This window comes from Octopus bimaculoides, chromosome 2, assembly GCF_001194135.2.
Source record: "Octopus bimaculoides isolate UCB-OBI-ISO-001 chromosome 2, ASM119413v2, whole genome shotgun sequence".
Classification (NCBI taxonomy): Eukaryota; Metazoa; Mollusca; class Cephalopoda; order Octopoda; family Octopodidae; genus Octopus; species Octopus bimaculoides.
In genome coordinates, this window is record NC_068982.1 from 71,598,265 (window position 1) to 71,607,640 (window position 9,376).

A 9,376-nucleotide genomic window follows, 5' to 3' on the forward strand; every position below is an offset into this window, starting at 1 on the left:
TCATTCCTCCACTTGTTTTATTGTTTAAAACCTTCAAAGGGAATTTTTGATTAGATAAATTTCCTCTTCCTTCACCAACCATTCTACCACACATAGATAGACTCTGGTTGTTGTTGCAGACCAGTAGAAGTGCAGGGAGGTGGTGGTGGTGGTGGTGGGATGGGGACGGACAGCTTCCTCGTTTACAGTTCATCTAAAATTCTCTTTATTTATTCATTCCCAAACTTGTTGGTTTGTACACTGTTGGACAAGAACAAAGGCTGTACACAATGAGAACGGATAAATAATGCAAGAATATTTTTGATTGTGCGTGCAGGTTTGTGTGTGTGTGTATGTATGTGCATGTGTGTATGTAGGTGAGTCGATTTGCATGTGTGTTTGTGTGCGTCTGTTCCTGTCTTGTTAATGTTTAGAAGTTATTTAGCATTCGTAATTACTGCCCACACCAATATCTCATAATTTCATTACCACTTCCCCTCCTCTTTTGTTTAATTATATATTATCATAATTATGGCTTTTGATGATTTGTTTGTTTTATGATCATCATTATTGACATTCATTTGTTATTGTTACAGTTTATGTTTTTAAAGTGTGGCAGGTGGGATAGGTGGGAGCATCAGAAAAGTTAGTGTGTAAGAGCAAATGCCTTCTGCTGTTTAGTCCCGTCCCTTCAACTTCTGGGTTCAAATCTTGCCAAAGATTAACTGTACTCTTCACCTCACAAATAATTGAGATTAGTTGCCTGCATGTGTAGATTTGTCGGGAATAGTGAAGCTCTGATCTTTAATTCTGAATCTTAATCTGTCAGGGTGAATGTTGTTATTTATCCCCATCTTCCTTCTTAATAAATTAAGTACCTGAAATAGGTTGTGAATTCATTTGGCATAATATTTAAAAGATGTCATTAGCCAGGTGTGTTGCACAAGAGACTGAACCTGAAACCACTTGGTTTATGGGTAAACATATTAACTTGCACATCCATAGCCCTTCTTACCTAGTGTTTAACCCTTCTGTCAAAAGTAATGCTTTTTCATGCACATTGGTTTAAATCAATCATGCATTATCTTGTAGCATCACAATTTTAATGAGGGAACTGTTAATTTTAAGAATAATATTGTAGAGTTGGTGTAAGAGGCCAGATCTGTTTGATCAATAAGCGTAGAATATTTGGGTCAGATATGGCCAGTCTAAATGCTAATGGGTTAAAGGATAAAAGGGTACAGACCCCCCTCCCCCTGGTCATGAGTGACCATGGGATTGCACCTAGAACATTTCCATCCAAGACACAAGTTCGGACAAGATTGTTATCCAAGGCAAAAGTAAAGGCTGATACAACTTGGCACCAGTGACATTGCAACTCATTTCTACAGCAGAATGAACTGAAGCAATATGAAATAAAGTGCCTTGCTCAAGAACACAACAAACAACCTGGTCCAGGAATTGAACTCACTACCTCATGATTGTGAGTCCGATGCTCTAACCACTGAGCCATATGCCTTCACTAAAAGATAAACAACCCTAGAAAATGAGAGCAAAGTCAGTCTTTGTGGAAAATTGACCAGGCATGTTTGTGTGGTTAAGAAACTAGTTTTGCAACTATGCGGTTTCCAATTCATTCTTATTGCACCTTGAATGCTGCACAATAGGACTGAACCTGCAGTACTGCTACAACTCCTGGGGCCAACCAATGCCATTGTGAGTAGATGTGGTAGGCAGAAACTTGTTTGGAAACCCAGCATGTTTATGTCTGCAACTTAGCAGTAGAAGTATCCGACATTAAAAAATTTGCACAGGTTTTAATTCGTTTGATTAAATACTTCAGGGCAGTGCCCCCGCCTTGGCTACAGTCAGTCCAATGACAGAAACAAGTACAAGATAAAAGTTTAAACATATATAGGTACAGGCATGGCTGTGTGGTAAAAAGCTTGCTTTGCAACCACATGCTTCCAGGTTCAGTCCCACTGCAGTCTCCACTTGGGCAAGTGTCCTCTACAATAGCCTCGGGTCATCCAAAGCTTTGTGAGTGGATTTGGTAGACGAAAACTGAAAGAAGCCTGTCATATATATATATATATATATATAATGTGTGTGTGTCTGTGTTCATTCCCCCCACTATTGTTTGACAACTGATGTTGGTGTGTTTATGTCCCCATAACTTAGCAGTTTGCCAAAAGAGTACGATGAAATAAGTACTGGGCTTACGAAGAGTAAATCATGGAGTAGATTTGTTTGACTAAAATCTTTTATGGTGGTGCTCCAGCATAGCCACAGTCAAATGGCTGAAACTAGTCAAAGAATAAAATATGCACAACATGCACACACACACACACACACACACACATACAAAAGGATGGATGAAAGTAAATACTATGAGGTCATTTAGTCTGCCTGTCTTATTATATAGCAGCATATTTAATAGAGGCTACAAAGTGCAGCAGAATTGTACTGGACAGAGGCCATGATTTGCAGCAGAGCAGTTAATGAATTAGGTAATGGAAATGATGTAAAGCTTACAGAAAGTTTAAGTGCAAGATCCATTTCACTTGGATAGGGTGAAATCGTGATTTGTATTGGCAGTGTCGGGTGTGGGGTAGAAGGTGGACAACACGCATAAAACTTATGTGATGATGTGTATTGACAAGTTCGGTGATTTATTATTTATTGTTGAAATGCAAATGGGGCCTGTGTGGTGAAGAATGAAGTTTTGTTTTTCAACCATGTGGCTTTTTTTTTTTTGTGGGTTCAGTCACCAGTTGCTGGCCAGTCTTGTGAGTGAATTTGATAGATAGGAACTGAAAGAAATCCAGCTGAGATGCATATATTATCTTATATCTTTTACTTGCTTTAGTCATAAGGCTGCGGTCATGCTGGGGCATGATCTTGATGAATTTTTAGTCAAATGAATCAACCCCAATAGGTACTTTTTCTCTCTCTAAATGTGGTACTAATTCTGTCGTTTTGAGGGATGTAAACACACCAGCACTGGTTGTCAAGCAGTGGTGGGGTACAAACACACACACATCTGTATACATACATATTCTTTTATTTGTTTCAGTCATTTGACTACGGCCATGCTAGAGTACCACCTTTAGTCAAACAAATCAACCCCAGTACTTATTCTATTGGTCTGTTTTGCCAAACCGTTAAGTTATGGGGACATAAACACACCAACATCAGTTAAGTGATGGTGGGGGGGAGGACAAACAGACATACAAATACATATATATATTTTTATTTTTATATATATATATATATATATATATATATATATATATATATATATATATATACGATGGGTTTCTTTCAGTTTCCTTCTACCAAATCCACTCACACAGCTTCAGTTATGCAAAGGTTTTGGTCGGCCCAAGGCTATAGTAGAAGACACATGCCTAAGGTGCCATGCAGTGGGACTGAACCCTGAACCATGTGGTTGGGAAGCAAACTTCTTACTACACACGCACACACATTTGTATACATACATATATGTGTGTATGTATATACATACATATGTATTTATATATGATGGGCTTCTTTCAGTTTCCATGTACAAAATCCACCCACAAGGCTATAGTAGAAGACGCTTGTTCAAGATGCCACACAGTAGGTCTGAACCCAGATGAACTTTGGACCATGTATTTGAGAAGGAAACTTTTTACCACACAGCCATGTTTTTTTTTACTTTTCATATAAGATTCAAAAAGATGCATCTTATATACCATGAAGTAAGGTATGTCTCTCGTTCAGTGTCTTTGCCCAAGGATGAGATGCCTGACTTGCTAGAAATAGCAGTCTTGCCTTGACATTGCATGATGTGTGTCAGCATCACTTTGTTTCCGATATTCTTTGAAACATGTCAGGCCATGGAGGAAAATATCTTACTTGGACACATGAAGGGCATCCAGCCATAGCAAATTTGCCTCAACAAAATTCCAGCCAACCCATGCAAGCATAGAAACGTGGACATTCGAAACAACAATGATATTGAGTGATGAAAGGCGGTATTTTATACAGAAACATCAATGAGACAACACTACCCTCTTTGTTTAATGTATTGTATTCAATGACACTCCAATTTCAGCAGCTTATATTCAAGGAAAAAGTTTTTAGTGTATTAAAGCTTATAATATAGGCCTGACTTCACATATAGGACACCAAAATGGGCTTTTTTTTTTTTTTTGTGGTGGTGGCAGGTGCTTTTGTTGTGTGTGTGTCTCTTATATTGGTTTCAGATTTTTGTGTAAATTGATTTTATCCACCACTAATGCTCAACTGGTATTTAATTTATCGGCCCTGAAAGGATGAAAGGCAAAGTCAACCTCGGCAGAATTTGAACTCAGAATGTAAGGATAGACGAAATGCCACTAAGCATTTTTGCCTGACATGCTAACAATTCTACCAGCTTGTGTGTGTGTGTGTGTGTTATATTGCCATCAAATACAATATATCTTTTGTTTGATTTTGTTGTCCAATAGTTAGACAACTGATTTTGCTAGATGTAGCAGCCAAATCACCCTCCTCACACACTACCAGTTTAAAAGAAATAACAGTGGATGGTGGTGAACCCTGCTGTACTCTTTCACCACAACTTTCTCTCACTCTTACTTCCTGTTTCTGTTGTGCCTGTAATTCAAAGGGTCAGCCTTGTCACACTGTGTCACACTGAATTTCCCCGAGAACTACGTTAAGGGTACACATGTCTGTGGAGTGCTCAGCCACTTGCACGTTAATTTCACGAGCAGGCTGTTCCGTTGATCTGATCAACTGGAACCCTCGACATCGTAAGCGACGGAGTGCCAACAACAACAATGACTTCAAATTTTGGCACAAGGCCAGCAATTTCGTGCAAGGTGAGTAAGTTGATTACACTGACCCCCCCTAGTGCCCCAACTGCTACTTATTTTATCAACCCTGAAAGGATGAAAAGCAAAGTCAAACTCATTCAGATCGTAAAAATGGACGAAATGCCACATTGTGCCAATGACTCTGCCAGCTTGCCACCTTAAATAATCGTCATCGTCATCGTCATCTTCGTTAGCGTCCGTTTTCCCTAACTATATTCTACTACTAAAAACAATAATAATCCTTACTACTATAGGCACAAGGTGTGAAATGTTCAGGGTGAGGACGAGTCAATTACATAAACTCCAGTGTTTCGCTGGTACTTAATTTATCAACCCTGAAAAGATGAAAGGCAAAGTCGACCTCAGTGGCATTTGAACTCAGAACATGAAGACAGATGAAATGCTGGAAAAGCATTTCACTCGGCATGCTAGCGATTCTGCCAGCTCACCACTTTTCATAAATATATGACATTAATAATAATAATAATAATAATAATAATAATCTGACTCGCTAACAGCTGAAATGCCTTTAATTATAGGAGCTGCTCAATGAAGGCTAATTTGGGGCTAATCAACAATTTGTTGACTGAATTTGTTTTCAAAAAATCCCTCCCCCCCTCCCGTCCAGTCTTCCCCAAGACTTAGAGATAGTAAAAATATTTCATTATATTTGAATCACTGCAATTTCATGGTTGGGGAAGAAGAAAACGTATGGAGTTGGTGGGATAGAGTTGTGGGCAGGTGGATGGAGGGGAGGGTGAATTACAGCATGTAGCGATGGGTGTAATTATTATTATTATTATTGTTGTTGTTGTTGTTATTATTATTATTATTATTGCAAGGCATGTGCAATGTGTGTTGCTGCTTATATTAATTGCTGTGTTGTTCAGGCATGCACAAGTATGAGCAGTTTGGATGCAGTTTACAGCTATGCATTCATGTCGAACACACAGACACTTGCTGTACCTGACTTTTGGTATAAATATATAGGTGTGTGTGCATGCACACACATGTACTCTTCGCACAGGACATCCTCTGTGCACACACGCATATTCTGCACACACACACACACACACACACTCCTCATGCACAGACATTCTCTCTCTGAACAAACACACACTCTCTCAATATATGCACCCTCTCTCTTTGTCTCTTTCTCCACACACACGCTCTCTCTCTCCACACACACACACACACGCTCTCTCTCCACACACACACACACACACACTCTCTCCCTCCTCACACACACGCTCTCTCCACACACACACACACACACACTCTCTCTCTCTCCACACACACTCTCTCTCTCTCCACACACACACACTCTCTCTTCACACACTCTCTCTTCACACACTCTCTCCACACACATACACACTCTCCACACACACACACTCTCTCCACACGCATACACACACTCTCTCTCTCTCTCCACACACATACACACACTCTCTCTCTCTCCACACACATACACACACTCTCTCTTTCTCCACACACACACACTCTCTCTTTCTCCACACACACACACACTCTCTCCACACACACACACTCTCTCTCTCTCTCCACGCACACACACTCTCTCTCTCTCTCTCTTTCTACACAACCTCTCCCACACGTGGTCTCTTTCTCTCCACACACACGCGTTCTCTCTCTCTCTCTCTCTCTCTCTCTCTCCACACACGGTCTCTTGTCACACCCACACACTCTCTCTCTCCCACATTCCCCTCCTTCTTTCTCTTTCCTCCCTCCCTCACCACATTCATACATGCATACATAGACACTTTTTCCACACTTTCTGCATACTCTCTTCATATGCACACATACACACACATGCTCTCTCTCTCTCTCTCCCATGTACACACAAACTCTTTATCAAAGACCTCTCTCTCTCCCTCCCCTAAATCTCTTCCGTAGAGATATGCAATCCCTCTGTAGATGCTGTTGCTGTGATGTTATTGGTGTAGGTGGAGGGAGAAGCAGATCAGAGAGGAGGTGGCTATAACTTGATAATGGCTCTCAAGCTATCACTTTGCTGGTCTTTCTGATGCCTTTAATGTTAAGGTTATGTCGTTGCTGTTAATGTTTAACCACAGGCCAGCCCTAATCTAAGGACATTCCGATCGTGGCCAAACATAGGATCCAAATGTTGCTGTCTTTCCTTCAGAGGATTTGGGTGTTGTTTGATAGATTTAACTGCTATTTCTTGCAGGCAGAGGGATGAGGTATATGGAGCAAAAGGAATGCTTTTGGCAAGCTTAAACTGCACTGCAGGTTCAATTCCCAGTTGGATCCTTTTCACATAATATCCTCCCAAAATATCTTTTATGTTAGTTTCAACTATTGGACTGTGACCATGCTGGGGTACTGGCTTGAAGGTTTTAGTCAAACAAATTGTGACCCCAGTACTTTAAAAAAAAATTTTTTTTAGTCTGTTACTTATTCTATCTGGTCACTTCTACTGCACAGCTAGATTATAGAGATATTACCAAACCAACACCGTTTCTCAAATAGTACTGATGAACAATCACACACCACACACACACACACATTGTTCATATCAATCTCAAGACTGTATGTCAATCATCATCGTCGTTTAATGTCCACTATCCGTTCTGGCATGGGCTGGACAGTTTGATAGGGACCAGCCACACAAAAGACTGCACCAGACTACTGTGTTTTGGCATGGATTTTTATGGTTGGAAGCCCTTCCTACCACCAACCACCTTACAGAGAAGACTGTTTTTTGCAAGGAGCCAGTATAAATGAGGTCAGCTTTGGCATGGTTTTTACAGCTGGACGCCCTTCCTAACACCAACCACCCACTCACCCAGCAGAATAGACTTAGTGCTTTTTACATGGCACAAGCACAGGCTAGGTCAGTTTTAGCAAGGTTTTTACAGCTGATTGCCATTCCAAATGCCAACCACTTTACAGTGTGGACTGGATACTTTTTATGTAGCACCAGCACTGACGGGGTCACCAAGTAACTTGCAAGAGAAAGATCCTTTGAGATGAGAGAGAGCAATACAAGTAATATATCCACACAAATATGATCTGAACTTCTTTTTGCCATTTTATTACAAGAACAGAAACTTTTTGTTTGTGCTTTGGGATTTCTGCTTCAAATTAAATTAGTTCAGTTATTCAGGATTGATAGGTACCTGCAATACACAAGGGTAATTCAGACAGCTGTCTTCCTTCTAAAAGTAGTCTAATTATCTAGTCCATTATTATTAGTTTTTTAAATCTTCTTTATGACTCAAGCAATAAAGCAATGCCATATAAATCAACATTTTCCATCGGCACATCATTTATCTTTTATCTTTTGTTTCAGTCATTGGGTTCCAGTCATGCTGGGACACCACCTCGAAGGGTTTAGCCAAAGAATTCAACCTTAGTACTTATTCTGTTGGTGTCTTTTGCAGAGCCACTAAGTTAAGGGGACATAAACAAGCACAATTGTCAAGCAGTGATGGGGAGCAGACACACACTCACACTCATATGCATACTATGGGCTTCGTTCAGTTTCCATCTACCAAATTCACTCACAAGACTTTGATCAACTCGGATGTTATAGTAGAAGACACTTGCCCAAGGTGCCGTACAGTGGAACCGAACCCAAAACCATGTGGTTGGGAAGGTACACTTCTTACCACACAGCTACTGACAGTTTCTAGAACAGCTGTCCTTCAAAATCCCGTACTTTAAGGAGAAAAAAAGAAATAAGTATAGAAGTTGGTGGGAAGTAGTGATATTTATTTTCCGAGTTGTAATTTCTATTGTATGTAACAGTTACAAAAAAACAAAAAATTGGATGGAGGACGGGGGGTGTGCCTTCTTTCATTTCCCATGAGGTGTGCCTTCTTTCATTTCCCATGAGGTGTGGGACTTTGCAGAGCAGCTTTTTCCAAACTTCCTCCAAAAAATTGCATAAAGTTAATGTTGTTCAATCCTATTTGCACTGACCTGTAATTAAAAGGCCTTCCGGCCATGACAAAGGAGATTATAGTGTTCAGTGTTGCTCTTCAGTAAGTCAAGATTTATGAGGAAGATTTGGTTGCTATTGTTTGCCCTGCCAGCAGCACACGCTTAGGTGGTTTAGTGTTCCTCTATTAGGTTTACATATTTGTGGTTCAAACCATTTTTTTGAGTTCTTAAACCTACTTTAGGAAACACATAAACATCACAAAATACTTCCATTTTCTCCCTTGCTATTTCATGAAGTGGCTTATAGGGTCTCTATAATGGTAAAGGAGATTAATGACAATTATGTAATGGTTTGGAGAAACGCATGAATGTCACGGCGTCAAATCTTCCCTTCCTCCTGTTCATATAGATTTGCAGCCTAATGCTTATAACAAAAACCAGTGACTATAAAGGCCGCGAGCAGGCAAAATCCGTTAAGTGCATCGGACAAAATGCTTAGCGGTATTTTTTTTTTCCAGTGCTTTTACGTTCTAGGTTCAAATCCTGCCGAGGTCAATCAACCTTGCTTTTTTCATCCTTTCGGGATCAATAAAATTAAGTCCCGGTCAAAT

General features: G+C 40.1%; 1 protein-coding gene across 1 annotated transcript in view; it reads left to right on the plus strand.

Moving 5' to 3' along the window:
* Nucleotides 1-9,376, plus strand: part of LOC106867786 (axin-1) — an 83,590-nt gene that overhangs the window by 37,410 nt on the left and 36,804 nt on the right. The window lies entirely within an intron of this gene.